We start from the raw sequence: 19,957 nt of genomic DNA, 5'->3' as shown, positions 1-19,957 counted from the left end.
AAAAGGCTGAAAACCCCCAAACAAACAAACAAAAACAAACAAATAAACAAAAACCCACATTTAATACAAATAAATGCAGTATCATACTGCTGGAGATCATTTGATATTTAATTAAAATACACACAGCCTTTGTACTTTGTCAAAGATGACAAACCATCCGTCCATTTCCTGCAGCCTGCAGCTGAAGGCTCAAAGCCTTTTGTTAAATACTGACCACAACCTCAATTATCTATCCACCAGCACTGGGCTGTAGCAAGCTCTCTGTCTCATTTTCTAACATTGTTTCCATGACAGCTTTAGCCAAGCAGACAGAGATACTGAGGGCTGATTATGAAGTGGGTGGCATTCAATTAATTTCTTGAAATACCATGCAATTACCTTTGTCACTCACATTACAGGAGGATGAAGCCTGGCTCTGGGTGGCATTGGCACAAGACTCTGGAGGAGACGGTCAGCATGGTCACCTGGAGATCCTGTCTGGACATCCTGCTGATCTAAAGGTTAAAGCACAGTACACGTACACATGCACTCATACACTCATACACACACACACACACACACACACACACACACACACACAGTCATCATATTGCAACAGCAACAACAGAGTAAACCTTCATCAACAACACTGAGTCAGTTAAGCTGTATGAAGGCATAGATGCAAACCTTTTATCAAAAGGAGACTGGTAGTTTATTTAATATTCAAAATATGAATGAAAATAACATGCATGCCATGTAATGTTAAATTTCTAATGAAGTTTTATTCTTAAAAAAAGTATGCAATGCAAATTGCATTGCTACAACTGAATGACTACTGACAATTCTTGGTGTTGGAAACCGGTCTTAAGAAGATTACTTATTTTGTCATGTTTACATATGCATGTATATATAAGTGTACAAATATGTTTAAAAGTGTCAAAATTCAAACATTTTTGTCATTTTATGGAAACTGTTGCGTTGTTGGATAGTATTAAAAATGACCCTTTTTATTTTATTAAACAAAAATAATTTGAAAGGGGCAAGTAAGAAGAGTTTGTCACTTCATTATTCAAGGGTTGCATCACGGAAAAAGCACTGCACCAGCATGTGAATTGATGTGTTTTCTTTTTGGGGGTAATATTGTATTGAAACCTATGTGTGTGTTTCAGTGTGACTGTGAACACAGTGTATTAAAGGAACATAGTCTTGCATTGCCAAATTCTCTAGTGAGAGTCTGGTACCTTTCGCCACTACTGCAGACATTTTACTGAAATTTAACTGACACACAAAAGAACCAGTCACAAGTCTGTTATTTTGGCATGATGTATACAAGGAGGTAGATAGCCAATCAGAATGTAACTGGCAGAATCCTGACAGTGAGGCCAGGTTAAAGGAGCAATCTGTAAGATATTTACTGTACTTTGTCATAAAATGTCCAGGGTGTGTGGTCATAGATTTAAGGAAACGACCAATGCTAATACACTGCTGCCTCTCGTAGTATTGCAGAAGCAGTATATTCTCTTTGAGTGCCCAGTCTCCTGTGATCCCACCCTCTGAGGTCCTGTCTGTCATCCCGACCTCTGTCCAATCATTTTCAGTCTAAACCCACCGCTTCACTTGCATCCATGAAATGAACAAGTGAACAGAGTAGATGTTATATTTTACCGGACCCATAAAGCCCCATTGCCCTTCTAAAAATCACTATGACCAGAGACGGAGTAAAATGAGAGTAAATTTTGGCCTATTAAAAGGAGTAAACACCACTTTGGTTTTTATATAAAGAAAGAGAGGCATAGTGACGTTTGAGAGGTGTCAGGACTGAAGGTGAATAACAACATGATTGAAAGGTGTAAATACATTTGTCTGTTTGTTTTAAAGAAATTTAGGTAGATTCATGTTTCTCTTTGGTGTGTATGTGTTTTAAACAAATTAAGGAGTGAGAATTGTGTTTGAAAACTCACGCATAACCACATATTTAAAGTGGGACAGAGAAAGTAAGCTTGATAGAACACAGCAAATATGTGTTTCACTAGTAGGATGTTTTAGTGAGATGGTGTACACTTGGTCGTGTGTTTTAAATGGATAAAATGGGAAATAAGTGTTTCAAAATGAGTTTTGTTTATGAAACCTAGTGCTAGCTTTAGTGACTGTTTAAAGTGGAAATGAGTATTCAAGAAGAAGCTGGAGTAGAACGCAAATAAATGGGCCCCCCAAAAAAAAGGAATAGGAAGCAAGGATCTGTCTCCTAACATGACATTTATAGTAGAGGGGAAATTAACACCAGCCTTGTCTAGTCTACAATTTTAAGGTGGTTTAGACAGTAAATTCTTGTAAATGCCAAGAAAATGGCAGCGGCTCTTTCCATTTTTGCCTTTTAATGTTTGGTAACAATTTTTGTACAACGGATAAACTGAAATAACAGTTGCTTCAAAAAGTTTCAAAATTTATATATAGTGCTAGCTTCCACTCTTAAGATAGAACAATTTAAAAAAAATCTGGTGAATAACGCCAATAAGACTTGTAAACGGACACGTAAAGTGGAATGAAATGTTTGTCTATGAAAATTGTGACTAAGAAGCAAAGTTCTGCCTCCTAAATGACATTTATAGTGGAAGGGAAATTCAACAATAACACCAGTCAGTAAAGGCTTGTAAATGCAGGGGAACGGTGGCCGCTCATTCACTTTTTTGTCGTTTTCTTGCATAGGTAGCTAGATGTTTCAGTGAAATGCTGAACACTTTTCTGTGTAAATATTTTGATTGCACATTTTTCTTAGCTGTTATTGTCCAAAGTTGTTAAACTCGTTTCTTGCTTGTTCATTCAGTTTTCCTCAAACTGGCAACCTGTTGAGCTTCATGTCTGGAGAGGAGGCAGACAGCTCTCTCCACTGTTTGAAACTGTGTTATAGTTCAGATATTAAACACTTGGGGTCAGTATTATAGATTGCTTCTTTAATAAACTGAATATAACAGACTCTCCATCAACATGTGGGCAGAGACTCTGGCTGAGAATAAAAGGGACACTACCCCCCACAACTGATTTCAGTACAGTGCTCTAGAAGTGAATCACACTAGGGAAGAAAAAAAAAAAATAATAAAATAACCCAAATCTTACCTAGTGTCCCAATACTTCTTTCTTTCTTTCTTTCTTTTACGACAATTGTTTTTCTAAATACTGCGCAACAGTTCCCATAAAATTACAAGAAAGCAGAAGAATGATTTAGTTTTAAGTTACAATTGTACATTACATGAAAATGTATCTGTACACCTTATACATACATTTACAATGTATACATTTTAGTTTCATAGAACTTGACTAAGATGAGTAAGACAGCAGTAGGTAACCATAAGCTGAGTTTAAAATGGAGTAGAGATTACTTGGGCACAGAAAATAATTGTTTACTAATCCTAGTTCTGCTAAAATCACTGAATCTCAAAATAACTTTTGTGAAAACAGCCATGTCAACATTGAAGGGAATTCAAGGAAGCTTATAGTAAGGCCAAAGCTGTTTGTCCGTGTGGTGTGTGACTAAGAGACCCCGCCATCTGCTTCAAGAATTCAGATTAGCTTCTCCCAAATGGAATCGGTATTTTTGGGTTAGTGTGACCCTTTCTGGGAATTGTTTATATTACTGAAGAGAAATCCCATGTTGTCTGAGCAGAGACATCTCAGATGGTTAGGCCTTCAAGAGATGGACAGAAGAGCTTGCTCATTAGATTAATCCTCCTAATAACACAGGGATCAACTGAACCACATTTTGATTTACAGTGGGTGGGATTAGTTTAAAGAGCAGTAAAACATTAAGTAATGCATTTAAGGGGTTAAAGCTCAATCATAGGATTGGTCAAGTAAAAGATGCAAACTAATTTTGTAACTAATTTGCATACATTTCATAAACAAGGGTGTTAAATGAAAGCATAATGTGTTACGTGGAAGAAAATAATTGTTTAGCACCAGATAATGTTCTATATCTGGGTTTTTCAAAAAACCAAAAATGTGTCATGGAGAATAATTAAATAATAAAATTTTAACAGGCACAAAATTAACATGTACACGAATGCTCCCTTGTGTAGGCTTCATGTTATGCTGCAGCACATACTATTACACTGTGTAGTTGTTAAAATATTCCCATATGAAACAGAACCACAGAACACAAATAAAAAAGAGCAGTGCTTCATTCTCAGACTACTAGTGATGATCTTAAGGTAGCTATGTACTGGTATAAAGCAATGAGGATCTGTGCTGGATTTTCTGTAAATTTAAGGCGTTATATGGCTTCAGGGCGGCACGGTGGTGCAGCAGGTAGTGTCGCAGTCACACAGCTTCAGGGACCTGGAGGTTGTGGGTTCGATTCCCGCTCCGGGTGACTGTCTGTGAGGAGTTGGTGTGTTCTCCCCGTGTCCATGTGGGTTTCCTCCGGATGCTCCGGTTTCCTCCCACAGTCCAAAAAAACACATGTTGGTAGGTGGATTGGCGACTCAATAGTGTCTGTGTTGCCCTGTGAAGGACTGGCGCCCCCTCCAGGGTGTATTTCTGCCTTGCGCCCAATGATTCCAGGTAGGCTCTGGATCCACCGTGACCCTGAACTGGATAAGCGGTTACAGATAATGAATGAATGAGTATACGGCTTCAGAAGTGTTCAATAATCACATATTATTACCCACTCCTAACTCTTCTGTGATACAAAGCTGAATTAACTACTTATTCAGGTGCATTTTCTTCAAACTGTCCAGTTCTTAAGGTGCTAGAATAGCTAACTACAGAGACATCTGAGTTCTACTGATGATTTATACTTGTTATGAAGAAAATGATCATAACACATTAAAAATAAAACATTAAGCTAAGATGATATATTTGTTTTCATCGTTTGTCAGTGAGAAAATAGATATTTGTGGGTTTATTTCCCAACAAGACCTGAGAAATGTGATTTACCCAAATTCTGACTCAAGAATCACTTAGAAACCTGTTGGTTATGATAGCAGTAGCTCGGTGGTTGTTTTATTTGTTGAAGCTGGTGGATTATTGTTGTGTATCTACCATTTGAAGCTTTGTATTGCTGCATAAGTCCTTTGGAAAGATGCACACAAATACTGTACTGAATAAGAAAGCATTGATATAGGAGGAAAAGTACATTGGTAGTGTAATGCAGTATTATGTAACTTCCTAATGCTGTGTTAGGACTTTGCAAAACAGGCCTGCAATCTGCAAGGACTGCTAAATAAGTTTTGATATCTCAGTGCCTTAGAGAAGACACATGTCGGTGGAGAAGTGCTTTGCTGTGTAGTGCTGGGTGCATTTATGAGGGCATTGCAGTAGGTCGTTGGAGCAGCAGTGCAGTAATGTATCAGCGTGGTATTTGTTTTGACACTCTTCCCTCTGTACGTTGAGACACTTTAGGTCTGAAACTGAGCATTGGTCTAAATGTGTGCGATCAGTGTGTTCTGTCTTCTCTGGAGAAGGCCAGCTTTGTCGCTTCTCTGTCTCTCTCTTTTGCACGCACTGAAACCGCCTCATTTTTTGGGCCAGTGCACTCAATTATTCCTCCTCCTCTGTCTTACCAGGGAGAATATTCATGCTCCTCATGTAATGGCGCTCATTTGTGGATGATTGGTTAGTCATGGCCGCCATGTGGAAAAAAAGTTAGGCTCCCTGGAGCATCGGGTGCCTAATGACGATGACACTCTCCTGGGGAATATCAGCTATTAAATGTGCTTAATAACTCTGTCCTTATGATGTTATTAGCGTCACTGTAGCGACTTGCGTTTTAAGTGCACTTCTCGCCGTGGGATGTGAGGATCAGAGAGCTAAAAACTTTAACAGGGAGAAGCTATAAAATGCATATATCAGCACAGAGCATTAAAACCTCAGGATCCTGGGAATGGTTCTGTACTGGGGGGGTAAATTTGTTTCTGTGTTCTGCAAACGAATTGAACCAAATCTTAAGTAACGTTGAACTCAAAAGTTATTAGTGTGGTTTTAGTGTACTGTTCAAAACTAAATTACATATTTATTTATGCATTACAGCCAAAACATGACTTTTGTACATTTGTATATACATACACACACACATTGTGTATTAGGGATGCACCGCTTTTTAACTTCTTGGGCTGATACGATAACCAATCATTAGCACTTTGGAGTAGCCGAAACATATATTAATAACCAATAATTTTATCTGTTTGTAATTAAAGCAAATTCACATTAGATTCAAGCCATGTGGGTCGTGTATGGCCTCTGGGCTGTAGTTTGCAGACTTTTTTTTTTTTTAATGACTTTGCATGCTCCCTTTTGCTCAATAGAACCACCTCTGTAAATATTGAGGAGGTGTAGGTTCCAAAAAAAAAAAAAAAAAAAAAAACCTCTAACTAAACGTGAACTTAAATATGAAACTTGAAATACTATGATAATATCTGTATATAGTTTTTAAAAGTTCTAGCATTGATCCACCTTAGAGGTGAAGTTAGAGACAGTAAGTTCATCAGTTTGCTGCGCAGACAATCTCTAGTCATTCATCAGTAGTGTCAGGAAGCCGCCCACAGGATGCTTTTGGCTGGATATTTTTGGTTGGTGGACTATTCTCAGTCTCGCGGTGACACTGAGGTGTTTAGGTACTCTTGAGTGACCCGTTTTTGCCTAGTATTTTTATATTTTTGTACTTTAATCTTGATAGTGTCAGGAATACCAGGTCTATGACATCTATTTGTACAATCTGGGTTACTTTATTCTTGGAGGAATACCAGCTAAATTCCCATGAAATAAATTCTGGGCTTTGTTTTTTCTTGCTTTACTGACTTAATTACACTTAGCTTCCAGTAAAGTGCTGTCAGTTTGGCACTGTACAGCTTTTATACTAGTCATTAACTGTAACACTAAAATCACAAAGGAAGGGTTTGTAATGAAGTGGCTAGTGCAGAGTAATTTCCCTATAAACTGTTGCCCATTTTTACCATCCGAAAGTCAAATTAAAACACAATGTGCCTACCTGGTTTAATGGAATCTTCTCCACCTGGTCATTTCTATCCTCTTCATCATCATCTTCACACCGAATTCCCCTGTGGTTAGTGCCGGGTGTAACTTTAATAGGAGTTAATGATGTAGACTTCAGAGCATTTGTGCTGAATGAGTAGGAGCCACTGAGCAGCGATGGGGATGAAAATGGCCACATGCGCAGTTCACAGAAAGCCCTGAAGAGTTACTTTTTAATGGACACATTTAATATCGTTTAGTTTATTTCTCACAGCTCATAAAACCAACGCCACATTTTTATATTGAGTTAATTATGCTGCGATTACGAAACATGTTGTTTGTTCATATTAATTATGTTAGTGTCCTCTTGAGATTCTAATTGCACACACAAACACGCAACAGTACTGTTACGGAGCCTTACTGCTGCTATTTAACATCATTACCATGTGCAGTTTATTTATTATAAAATGATATGGCTGAGCTGTGTTTCTCATTATTTCCTCAGCTGTTCGTATGCTTCACTTGTAGCTTCTCTTAGCCCACCAAAGTGCCACCAATTACCTAACACACCCCATGCCTTATGCAATGTTATGTGACAAAAGCTAAAAGCACTGGCTCTGCAGCTGGTAAGTGATGTTTGCTTTGATCCATATGTTCACTAGTGTCTACACAAAAGCTCCCAATATGCTGCTATTTGCTTGTCATTAGCCTAGAAGCAGGCTATAGATTTGTCTCCTGGCCTGTGGTTAGTGCTAGGACATAATAGCATGCACTATCAGGCAAAAATAGAGAGCCATAGACCCCAGCTACTATCTTTTAGCACCTTGCACTTCAGTGCTTCTAACTGTGAAGCCAGATTGCCAGTTCTACATATATGCATGTATTAATTAAATGGGCAATATACACTGATCAGATATAACATTAAAATTACATTGTTGTTTCTGTGCTCATTATCTATTTTATCAGCTCATCTTAATTTATAAAAACTCTAATCCATCTATTGCTCTGTGTACTTTGTTTACCTCTGTTCTTCATTGGTCAGTACCCCCACAAGACCACAACAGAGCAGGTATTATTTGGGTGGTGGATCATTCTTTGTGCTGCAGTGAGACTGACTTGGTAGTGGTCTGTTAGTGTGTGTTGTGCTGCTCAAGTGGATCAGACACAATGCCCACTCACTGTCCACTCTGTTAGACACACCCACCTTGTTGGTCCACTTTGTAGCTTTAAAGTCAGAGATACTTGCTTATCTATAGCTACACAATTTTTGTAAGTCAGCAGTGGTCAACGAATGCTACCCTCAAGACGATGTTGACTGGATGTTTTTTGATTGGCAGGCTATACTTGGGTATTTAAACAGGTATTTAAAAACTCCAGCAACACTGCTGTGTCTGAGTCACTTTTATCAGCACAACACACCACCACCTCATCACTGCATCGCTGGAAATGATTGGTAGGGAATAATGTGTGCAGTGAGAGTGAAAAATCAGCACTTGTTCCTCCTTAAACATATATGGCTAAGGTGCCCTCAAGTAAAGCACCTAACACCCATCTGCTACTCAGTTGCTGTTGCTGGCTAGCCTCCAGTCTCCACTTCAACTAGTCATGCATACTCACTTCAACTAGTGTGTGAGTGTGCAAAAAAAGCTTGTGTGTGTGTGTGTGTGTGTGTGTGAACATGTTAGCCTCAATTTTATTTTTAATAGTAATTCTTCAATGAATCATCTCTATTTCTATCTTAGAACATAGATTAGAATGTCTTATTCTGATAAAGGCTATTCTACCATGTATGTCTGATTTTAGGAATTTTTTGGACCTCCAGTCAAAATTAATTACAGAAGAACATGAGTAAGTTTTAGCACTCTACCTCTTAATACCAGAAAACAACAGGCAGTGTAAATAAATTCAACAGATTCACTGTTTGGTTCAGTGCATGGTCTTCAAGCACCCTGTAACATCTGTTGGAAATAGAGAAACAAAAAGAACCCTTTGTCGAAGGTCATAAAAATACTGCAAGCAATATGTCAGTGGCCATGGAAACAATGGAATGGGACAGCATTTGTTGGCTGGTGCTGTTTGCTGCAAGGTCTCAATCCATATGTGTTTGAGAACAACTATGAAGGCTATTTATCCATTTACAGTGCCTTATAGAATTATTGGCATCCCCCGCAAAAAATAAGGCTATGAAAAAGGCCACTTGTATGGATCTTAAGCTGAAAACATGAAAGAAATCTAACCTTCATTTGAAGTAAAAGCATTCCAAGAATATGAAATCTATTTGAAAATTAACATATTTCTCAGAAACACGTCAGAAACTGATGGTCATTAATTTGAAAGAGTAACTCTTTATTGTGAGATACTATGTCAATATTTTGACATTGAATTTCAAAATAATGGGAGTTTCTCAAAAATATTGAGAAAGTGTCTTAAAATACTATTTTTACCATTTTATATAACAAAGAAAAAATAAACATTGTCCTCTAATCACCATTCCATATATTCTAGGACCTGATGTGGTTTATTATAACACAGTCATGGGGTCATTTAGTTGTCCTTAATACCTGTTCCCTACAAATGACACTATCTTGGACATTATTAGGAAATAGTTATGGTGTGCTAGTCAATATTACCTATATTATAGAACACTATTATATACATATCTAGACATAGTTCTTGTGTCTCTCACTGATTTGTTAAACAGAGTACTTTTATAGGGAATGGCAGTGGGCCGTTCTCTATGCTGGAGCACTATATGGAAAACATATATTGAAAAAAAGACTTTACGTCTAAGTCTAACCCTAAACTCCAAAACATTAGATGCAGCAGAATTTTCATTTGCCATCCTCCTCTGTAACTTGTTCCAATATTAATTCACAACATTAATACATGTTCGAGTGTATAACACACACATTATGTGGATTTAGTGAAGCAGTGCTAACAGTGGACAGGAGTTCACTCACTTAGTGTTCATAAAGTGAATATGGATGATAATGTACATATTTTAAGAACATCTAGGTTGCTTCTATATTTGGAGATCTTGTTGAATAGTTTCTAATCAATCATGACAAAATCAAAAACAGAAATATGGTTCCTAGGAACCTATATTTAGATTTCTTAATATAATTATTTGGTATATAAAGGCATATACAGGGGTTAGACAATGAAACTGAAACACCTGTCATTTTAGTGTGGGAGGTCTCATGGCTAAATTGGAGCAGCCTGGTGGCCAATCTTCATTAATTGCACATTGCACCAGTAAGACCATGTGCATCCAATGGTTCAAACATTGTGTCCTGAAGGCGGTGCCGTGTATCAGGACGACAATGCACCAATACACACAGCAAGACTGGTGAAAGATTGGTTTGATGAACATGAAAGTGAAGTTGAACATCTTCCATGGCCTGCACAGTCACCAGATCTAAATATTATTGAGCCACTTTGGGGTGTTTTGGAGGAGCGAGTCAGGAAACGTTTTCCTCCACCAGCATCACGTAGTGACCTGGCCACTATCCTGCAAGAAGAATGGCTTCAAATCCCTCTGACCACTGTGCAGGACTTGTGAATGTCATTCTCAAGACGAACTGACGCTGTATTGGCCTCAAAAGGAGGCCCGACACCATACTAATATATTATTGTGGTCTAAAACCAGGTGTTTCAGTTTCATTGTCCAACCTCTGTATAAAGTTGTGGAGCTTTGATGTAGAGCTTCTGCTTTTTCTATGTGTTTTTTGAACACCCTTACAGCCCTGATAGGCTTGCATCATCTAAAATGCTCAGAGTAAGTTTAACATGACAGGCATGTTTTCATAACTTTTTTTTTTGCATTTACAACCTAATTCATTAAAGTGCAATTAAATATTAAAGTACTCATATCTTGTGTGGTTGTTACATGCAAATATTTTTACGCCTACACCAGGCAATAAAATGATTGTAATTGATTTTTAATACAGTTTAAATAGACAAATATTTTAATGTCATTTTGATCTGGTAGGCTTTAAATATGTTCTTCAACAACTTCATTAAGTTACTTTCCCATATTATTCACTACCCTCTATGGAGCCATTCCATAAACCACTAATTACAATGGCTCTGATTATTAGATATGAAAATAAATGCCATTGCTTGAGGAAAAGTAAATATTACTTCAGTATGAGAAGCTTATCAGTGCATTATTGAACCTCTGTTTTAAAGCTGGCAGTTATTAGGAGATTAAGTTATCGGTTATTTACTCATTATTACTTCTAATGCAGTTCATCTCCATTCACTTTTACAGCAGCCTTAGGTGATGGATGATCATCTTTGTTCTGCAGACTTAATATAGATCAGGACCATATGCTATACAAGCCTGTTTAATTTGGGAGATGATATAAACCACCCCCATCCCCATCCTTCATAGAAAAACATAGCTTATTTTCCAAACCTTACTTAAGCAGCAGTAAGAATGTAATTCATATATTTATTGTATAAGATATAGCATTTTGTAATTAATTTAATACAGAATCAGATTTTTTTATTTATGTGAAATTATGTTGGGCCATATGCCAACAGAAATAAAGTTCAGATTTAGTTATAAAATGCACTGTTTACATTTAAAGTTGACAGGTAACTGAGCAGTGAATTTATTTTTAATTATTTGCATCATCAGAATTTCTGATTGGTCAATCATTTATGACAAAACGTCTCAGTGAAACTGGTGCTTAGGTAAATAAAAGACAATTCAGACTATAAACAGATAAATAAATAAGGAAATAGACACAGCTGCAAAGGTGTTTCATGTAAAAGTCAGAAACCAATTTTCAGAGACCAAGTTATTTATGAGCAAATTTGATACGAAAGAAGAAAGCTGTGGGGGAAAAAAATAATAAATAAAAAACTGCAACTGAAAAAAGGGACTCCAGGCAAACATGCAAGACCCGGTACACCAGTAAAATTGGCAATACATGATTATTCCAGACAGGATTAAAAAAATTGTATGTGTACATATGTGTGTGTGTATGTATGTGTGTATATATATATATATATATATATATATATATATATATGTGTGTGTGTGTGTGTGTGTGTGTGTGTATGTGTGTGTGCTGGTCATAAAATTAGAATATCATGAAAAAGTCGATTTATTTCAGTAATTCCATTCAAAAGTGAAATTTGTATATTATACTCATCCTTTACACACAGACTGATATATTTCAAGTGTTTATTTCTTTTCATTTGATGATTATAACTGACAATTAATGAAAATCCCAAATTCAGTATCTCAGAAAATTAGAGTATTGTCAGAAGGTTCAGTATTGAAGACACCTGGTGCCACACTCTAATCAGCTAATTAACTCAAAACCCCTCCAAAGGCCTTTAAATGGTCTCTCAGACTAGTTCTGTAGACTACACAATCATGGGGAAGACTGCTGTCTTAACAGTTGTCCAAAAGAAGACCATTGCCACCTTACACAAGCAGGGCAAGACACAAAAGGTCATTGTAAAGAGGCTGGCTGTTCACAGAGCTCTGTGTCCAAGCTCATTAATAGAAAGGTGAAGGGTAGAAAAAGTGTATAAGCAATAGGGATAACCGCACCCTGGAGAGGATTGTGAAACAAAACCCATTCAAAAATATGGGGGAGATTCACAAAGACTGGACTGCAGCTGGAGTCAGTGCTTCAAGAACCACCACGGACAGACATATGCAAGACATGGGTTTCAGCGTCGCATTCTTTGTGTCGAGCCACTCTCGAACAAGAGACAGCGTCAGAACCGTCTTGCTTACAAAAAGGACTGGACTGCTGCTGAGTGGTCCACAGTTATCTTCTCTGATAAAAGTAAATTTTGCATTTCCTTTGGAAATCAAGGCCCCAGAGTCTGGAGGAAGAGAGGAGAGGCCAACTTTATGGAGATGCAGATTTAATTTTCCAACAGGACTTGGCACCTGCACACAGTGCCAAAGCTACCAGTACCTGGTTTAAGGACCATGGTCTCCCTGTTCTTAATTGGCCAGCAAACTCACCTGACCTTAACCCCATAGAAAATATTTTGTATTGTGAAGAGGAAATGCAATACGCCAGACCCAACAATGCAGAAGAGCTGAAGACCACTATCAGAGCAACTCATTTCTCATATAACACCTGAGCAGTGCCACAGACTGATCGACTCCATGCCACGCCGCATTGCTGCAGTAATTCAGACAAAAGGAGCCCCAACTAAGTACTGAGTGCTGTACATCCTCATATTTTTCATGTTCATACTTTTCATTTGGCCAGCATTTCTAAAAATCCTTTTTTTGGATTGGTTTTAAGTAATATTCTAATTTTATGTATGTGTATATATTTTTGTAGCTTTAGTAAAAATAATGTACCTCTACTGTACCTACTGTACAATATCTGTATGTGCAAAATATAAAAAAATTTACCATATTCTGCATTATGTGCAGAATTTAAGTGTCATGGTGAAGGGATTTGGGGGAAAGTCCTTTTTAACCTCATTCCTTTTAGAGTTATTTTATGCTTTTAAGCTTAAAACCTGTTTGAAATTAATCTGTAACCTGTGAGCTTTCATATATACTCAGAATGTAAACATGCACAGCAGTAGGTGTTGAGATTTGATCATTCAGACACAGCCTCAGGCAGGGTGATGACCTCTTCCCCAGCTAATGGATTCATTCATTACAAATAGCTCTGCACAATGTGTTACATAAGCATACGTTTACTGCCTCCTGGTTTAGACCTTTAACAAGGAATTCATGTGGGATTATAAAGCTTCTTCTTGTTCTACAAAGGGAACTTCAGGTTAACACTGTGACAAATAGGACACATTCTACCCCTCTGATGGTATTCATGTGCAAAAGATTTTAAAACTTGAAATCCCAGGCAGTCCACATATCTGATCTACTCCACACTGTAAGCAGTGGGCAACCGTTAATTAGAAAGTGGCCTATATTGTGAATTTATGATACAGTCATAAGCACCTCTTAACATATTTATAAAGCAGTAACTATATATTTAAAAATGGCTTATGTCAGTACAAGATGCTCAAGATAAAGATTTTTATAATTTAAGGTGGCAGGGCGAAACAGAATTATTAATACTAATGATAGTAATTAGCAAAACCACCACTCAAACCTTTTTTATCCATTCTCAAACAAAAATGCATTCTCCTCCCCATGTATTATTCATATAAAAAAGGAATCACAGACCATACTGTTCTCTCTTTTGTAACAGAGCTTGTGGGTTTTATGTAGTTTTGTTTGAGCAATAAATCATGAGTAAATCATGTGCTGATCTGTTGCATTAACACAATATGTGCATATCATACATGCTCTAGTAAATCACTACTATTATATACCCAGCACGTTAACACATAAATTCAACAAGAGTGCCAGCTGAACAACAAAAAAAGCATATTCAAAACATTAAGGATTTGTTATAATATTTCTGTTATTTTACTATCAATAATTGGGCACCCAGTGCAGTGGCGGCACTGTTTCACCAGATCCATATAAACCCCTGTTATTCAAACAAAGAATAATTACTTTTTTTTTATTGCTGTAAGCTGCAGCCTGCTACTTCTAACAGCTTGTGTTCTAGGTTTTAGGTTTAGACTCAGGGCTTTTGTTAAAGTTAGGTTTATGGCTATGTTTAGCATTTGATATAAGGTTAAGACTGAATTGTCATGTTGGATCGGTGTCAGTAATTCAAGTGTATATTCACAAATGGCAAGCCATGATTTGAACATATTGTATAAATTCAATGAGACCAGACTCATACACTCCGATCCACCACTCTCATAAAGCCTGTGGTTTGCATTGTTTATGGTTGCTCAAATTCATTACAAGAAACCATGAGGATATTGTATTAAGTACCACAAATTTGTTGTACACGAGTTAGAGAAATGCAAGAATTTGACTGAAAAGCAGTAGCAAAAACTGCTTGTGAGTCTACTGCGGTCAGGAAAAGCTACCTATTCAGAAAGGGAAAAAAAAGCCTTGGTTGTGTTTCTTTTTGATGCTGTTTTAAATTTATCACCAGCGCACAGCCCTATCACCATCAGCACTATGTTAAAGAGAGACTCTATAACACTTTCAGTGTTAATTTATCAGTAATAGTGTTAATTTAACGTTGGTGAATTTGCTGTGCATATTAAATGGTGGAAAATTTAAACGGACTTGATTGTGCAGTCTATAGAGTACGGTGTTTCGTCTATAGTTTTATTTTATTTTATTTTATTTTATTTTTTTTTTTAATACCAGGGGTGGCAGGCACATTCAACCCCCTCCATATATCCCCGCCCCCAACCTGTGCAGCGCAAAATGTATCAAAAAGTGAAGAAAAAGACATAATAGACTACATAATTAATGTGAATATAATAAATTAAATTAAATTTTAAAAATCACACCACCAGTAAGCACTTTATTTTATAAATTGTGTTCTCCTGGATATCCTCCGAGTGCTCCGGTTTCCTCCCACAGTCAAAATATACACTTTGGTGACTCAAATGTCCATAGGTGTGAGTGCGAGTGAATATGTGAGTGTTTGTCACCCTGCAAATGAACAGTGCACACTCCAGGGTGTGATCCTGCCTTGTGCCCAGTGATTGCCTGAATTGCGCCCACTGCGACCCTGAATTGGATAAGTGGTTACAGACAACAAATGGATGAATGAATAATTATTTAAGTGTGGCCGACACAGGTATTGAGACATTACAGCATTTTTAGAATAGCTGCATTCACACTTTTTCCAAATAAATTGGTCTACTATAGCAAACACAAATCAAATGAATCAAATTAAACATGCCAAGTGTGAACATGCCCTAAAACATTAGTTCTAGGCTTAAAAATGCTGATCCCTGATAAGCTGATATGGAGGATAAATAGTTTGCTGCAAAATAATAATAAAATCACAGTATGTGTGAAGAACTCTGTGTGCTTGCTGTGTATTTGTAAAGGCTTTTAAAATAAAGCCACTTGAACTAAAATTCTAAAGTTGAAAATTACCGTGCATTTTGACATTTGTCAAGAGTAGTAAAGATTTCATAATGAGATCCCACTAAACTAAAAGGTCTGTCTTCTGAAAATACCAAACCTCTCAGAATATTTTCTAACAGCCAAGACTTGTAACATTGTTAACTGTCAAAACAACTAAAGACAAGCTTTTTTAAAATGAGAAATTTTATTATATAAACAATCTTTCCTATCCTGCATCTTAAATATGCCTTGAATGCAGAAGGAACTTAATTCTAAGCGCGCTGGTGTTCCTTTAGCTGCACACTTAACAAAACACTAAGGTGCCAAAAAAGGTTTTTGGAGCAATGCCATAGTAAACTGCTAAAAGAGCAATGCCATAAAAATGCCTAAAAGATTCCTAAAGCAGTGATTCTTAAAACAGCCCTGAGGGAACCTCAGACAACCCACATATCTGCTCTGCTCCAGTTCCTAACAACACTTGGCGACAATTCATTTGAAAGCTGCTTACAATGAGACTTTATGACACAGTCGAAAGCAACTAGTAACATTAGGCATTACCTGAGCAATGTGTTCTATGAAGTAAACAACAATGTATAGTGACAGAACGTAGAGTCACAGACAAATTCTCATTGCAAATAGTGACCTTAACTATTCAAAAATACTCAGTTATATTATTAGATGCGAGGGGGGAGATGAGATGTAGCTTGTGAACCATTGCCCTGAAGAACTTTCAGTAAATGTGTCCTTTAAAGTAGAATTTTTGTAAATGTGTGTGAAAATCCTTTATTGAACCTCCACACAGTACCATCTAAATTATTACATAGAAGCCATAAGCCATTTAGGAACCATTATTTTTTAAGTATGGTGAGCAGAATTGCACCTCTGTGAAACACTTTGGTGGGAAAGATTTAATTTATTGACAATGCTTGCTCTTTTTCACTGAAATATTCTCTCCTGTCCTGAGCTTGTTAATTACTATATATTCCCGTGCCTTTTAAACTCTGCAACTCACAAGCCTTTAATTGTCTGAAAAGAGTTGTTTTAAAACCAGATGGAGGTAATACAGGTGTGGCTGGTGCATATAAGCACTCTTTCTCTTATAAAAATAATTTAAAAAAAGTTAGCATTTTTGTCATTCAAATTATTTTACATGTTGTCAACAAACAATTAGAAGCTAATTATTGTAGTCTGAGCATCTTTGATCAATAGCGCCACCAAAAGATGGAAAGAAAATACATGAATTTGCTGAGAAATGGCTGATTTATCTCTAGCCATTTGTAGACGTTGTAGATTCACACAGCGAATCTGTGATTCCATATCAAATGTGCTGTGACTGCTACACAGGGTGAAACACCCCATATAGATTTGTTCTCAATTTTGAAGCCTATAATACAACTCTGCCCTCCCACAGTCTTTAGCCAGTACTGCGTAAGGCAGGTTAGTCTGGTTCTGAAATCTGATTGGCTGAGACATGCATAAAATTGTTGTAATACTGTTTTGTTTACTCTGCGAGTCAAACTGTGAGCTTTTGTATGTTGCAGAGTTTAATCTTTTAACTTGGTACATAAGAAGCCTGTAATTATCAGATTTACACGACCTCATTGTTGTTGACCAAAACGTCTTGTGATAAAATATCTATGAACTAATTTTACACTTCAATATTTAAACATTTTCATGCTGTTAGCAAGAGAGCTTGTTTCATTGCTGTATATGTGAATGATGTTACTCAGACATGTAATATTAGCACATATTCAGTTTCAGCTGTATTTGAACTTCTAGTTTTTAGTCACTTTGGCCTCTTTTCCACTGCAGGGCTGAACGGTTCTGAGCTGGAAAGGTAACCATTCCGGTGGCTTTTCCACATGGACATGGTTTGGCATGGAATACTTACAAACTAAAAATAGCTGACCATATTCAGAGCCACAGAACTGTTCTGTGGGAGGGCTTAAATGATGGAGGGATCTGCTGATTGGTTCTTTAAGCCTTTTGCTGCTCAAATATAAAGTTATACTGCAGCACAACATTGCGTTGATTAAAACGTACGATCTCGCCCCATATTTTTAAAGATGTGTATTGACGTATTATTAGCTATAACATACCTGGAGCACATGAGTCACATATCTCGCAAGAGACCTCAAGTAAGCCCCTTCTTTTTGTCGCCTCTGTTCAGTACTCACAGGGTGTAGTCTGTGCTACTGCGCACACACACAAAGAAAAACTTGTATGAAAAACTCATAATTTATTTAGCATGGTAAGTCGCATAATTTATACAAGATGCCATGCACTTCATGCTTCTTATTAACAATGGAAAATAAATACCTGCCTTAAGAATCATTTGGCCCTACAATGAAAAAGAGGCCTTTTTTGGGGTGTCAGCCCAGAAGTGAAAGACATTGTTCTCAGGGAGTTGAGAGACTGTGAGTGAGACTGAGAAGGGAGACTGAGAGAAACTGTGCATGTGTGTAAAGAGAATTGAAAGCTTTAAAAGGGAAGGGATCAAAGGGTTGAATCTGAGTGGGTGTACTCATGATAAGAAAACTATTTGAAGCACGTTGCAATGCATTTTCAGAGTTGTGATGGTAATGTACACATACATGGATACCCCAGCACTACAAGCCCACCCAGCATCAGTTGAAATGCTCTCTCTTTCCCTCTCTCACTCCCTCTCTTTTCTAAGTCTCTTGTCTTTATCTTGCCCCCCCCCCCACTCTCTCTCTCTCTACCTCCTCTTTAGTACACATTGAAATGCACAGAGGTGTTTGTCCTTCCCCTTCTATGTGAAGCATTGGTAGGGAGATATTAGCAGTAATAAGAAGCATCAGGATGACATGGCAAATTCTGAATTAAAGCCTGTGTGGGTCTTTAGCTTTTCACTCAGGCACACACTATAATACCAGCATGCAGTTAATGTGGTGGGCAGACATGAATGCCCCTGCAGTGGTGTGCTGAATGGTGCAACGGAGTGTAGCTAAAGAATGTATTATTTAATATTAATAGAGGTGTCAGAATTAATGCATACTCAGTTCTCAAAAGCTGGGTAAAATTGAAATAAAAAGAGAAAGAGGGAGTTCCCAATTTTAATCAAAAAATCTTTTTATAAAATTCTGATAATGTTTACTTATCATTTGCTAGCTCTCCAGTCTGTTTGCACGCTTGTCTGTAAGTATGTAAAATAAAACATCCGGTATGCCAGCCCCTCTCTCTCTGCTCATGGCAGAGAAAAGGCATTTGGGGTTTTTAGACAATGGAGGGAACTCCAAACTTTGTAAACTTTGGGTTTAGAAAAATAACGTTTTAGTTTAAGTATCTTAGATGTTTTTTTTTTTTTTTTTGGGCATTTTGAATAACAAAATAAAATGTTATATCATGTTCTTTATGTACCACACACACACACACACACACACACACACACACACACACACACACACACACACACACAATGGGCCTCATTCATGAAATGTGAGCAGAACGAATTTGTGCGTAAATAAATAGCTTTTTTTGTAACAATCCGGATTCATCAAAATGTTCTGACATGATTGAAATTTAAATATAAGTTATTCATTGATTCATTCATTCATTGTCTGTAACCGCTTATTCAGTTCAGGGTCATGGTGTGTCTGGAGCCTACCAGAATCGCTGACCGCAAGGCAGAATATAAGTTAATAAAACTTTATTAAAATGTTTTGGATGTGCGCACCCAAAGAATACAGTCACAGTGAGTCTTGTGCATTAGCCTTGGTTCCTGTTGCTGCACGTCTTTGTGCACCTCCGGTGTTTTAGAACTTGCTTCATACAAATCAGACACATTTGAAGGTACTCTTGCGAAGCAGGAACAAATCCACAGGCATTTATCTATCTGTGAGAGAGCAGAGAGAGTCAAATGGCCTAAAACTCATTGAAGAATAAACACCTTTAGCTTCTGTGCAGATTCCCCCCACATTTAGCAGAATCGTGCAGACCTGAAATGTCTTAGGCCCCTAAAATTGTTATTTATAATAATGTATATTCTAAATAAGATTTGTGCTTGTATGAAATTTTATATAATTACAAATACAGAATAGG

The 19,957-nt window shown here is 37.2% G+C and overlaps 1 protein-coding gene across 3 annotated transcripts in view; it reads left to right on the top strand.

Moving 5' to 3' along the window:
- The window catches only part of ptprfa (protein tyrosine phosphatase receptor type Fa), a 490,757-nt gene that overhangs the window by 644 nt on the left and 470,156 nt on the right, over positions 1-19,957 (top strand). For all 3 annotated transcript variants that reach the window (XM_066666356.1, XM_066666355.1, XM_066666354.1), the window contains exon 2: positions 399-500. The gene's annotated coding sequence lies outside the window, so the exon portion shown is untranslated. The remainder of the gene's footprint in view (positions 1-398; positions 501-19,957) is intronic.

Source organism: Hoplias malabaricus, chromosome 3, assembly GCF_029633855.1.
Source record: "Hoplias malabaricus isolate fHopMal1 chromosome 3, fHopMal1.hap1, whole genome shotgun sequence".
NCBI lineage: Eukaryota > Metazoa > Chordata > Actinopteri > Characiformes > Erythrinidae > Hoplias > Hoplias malabaricus.
This window is presented reverse-complemented; position numbering and strand designations above follow the sequence as displayed.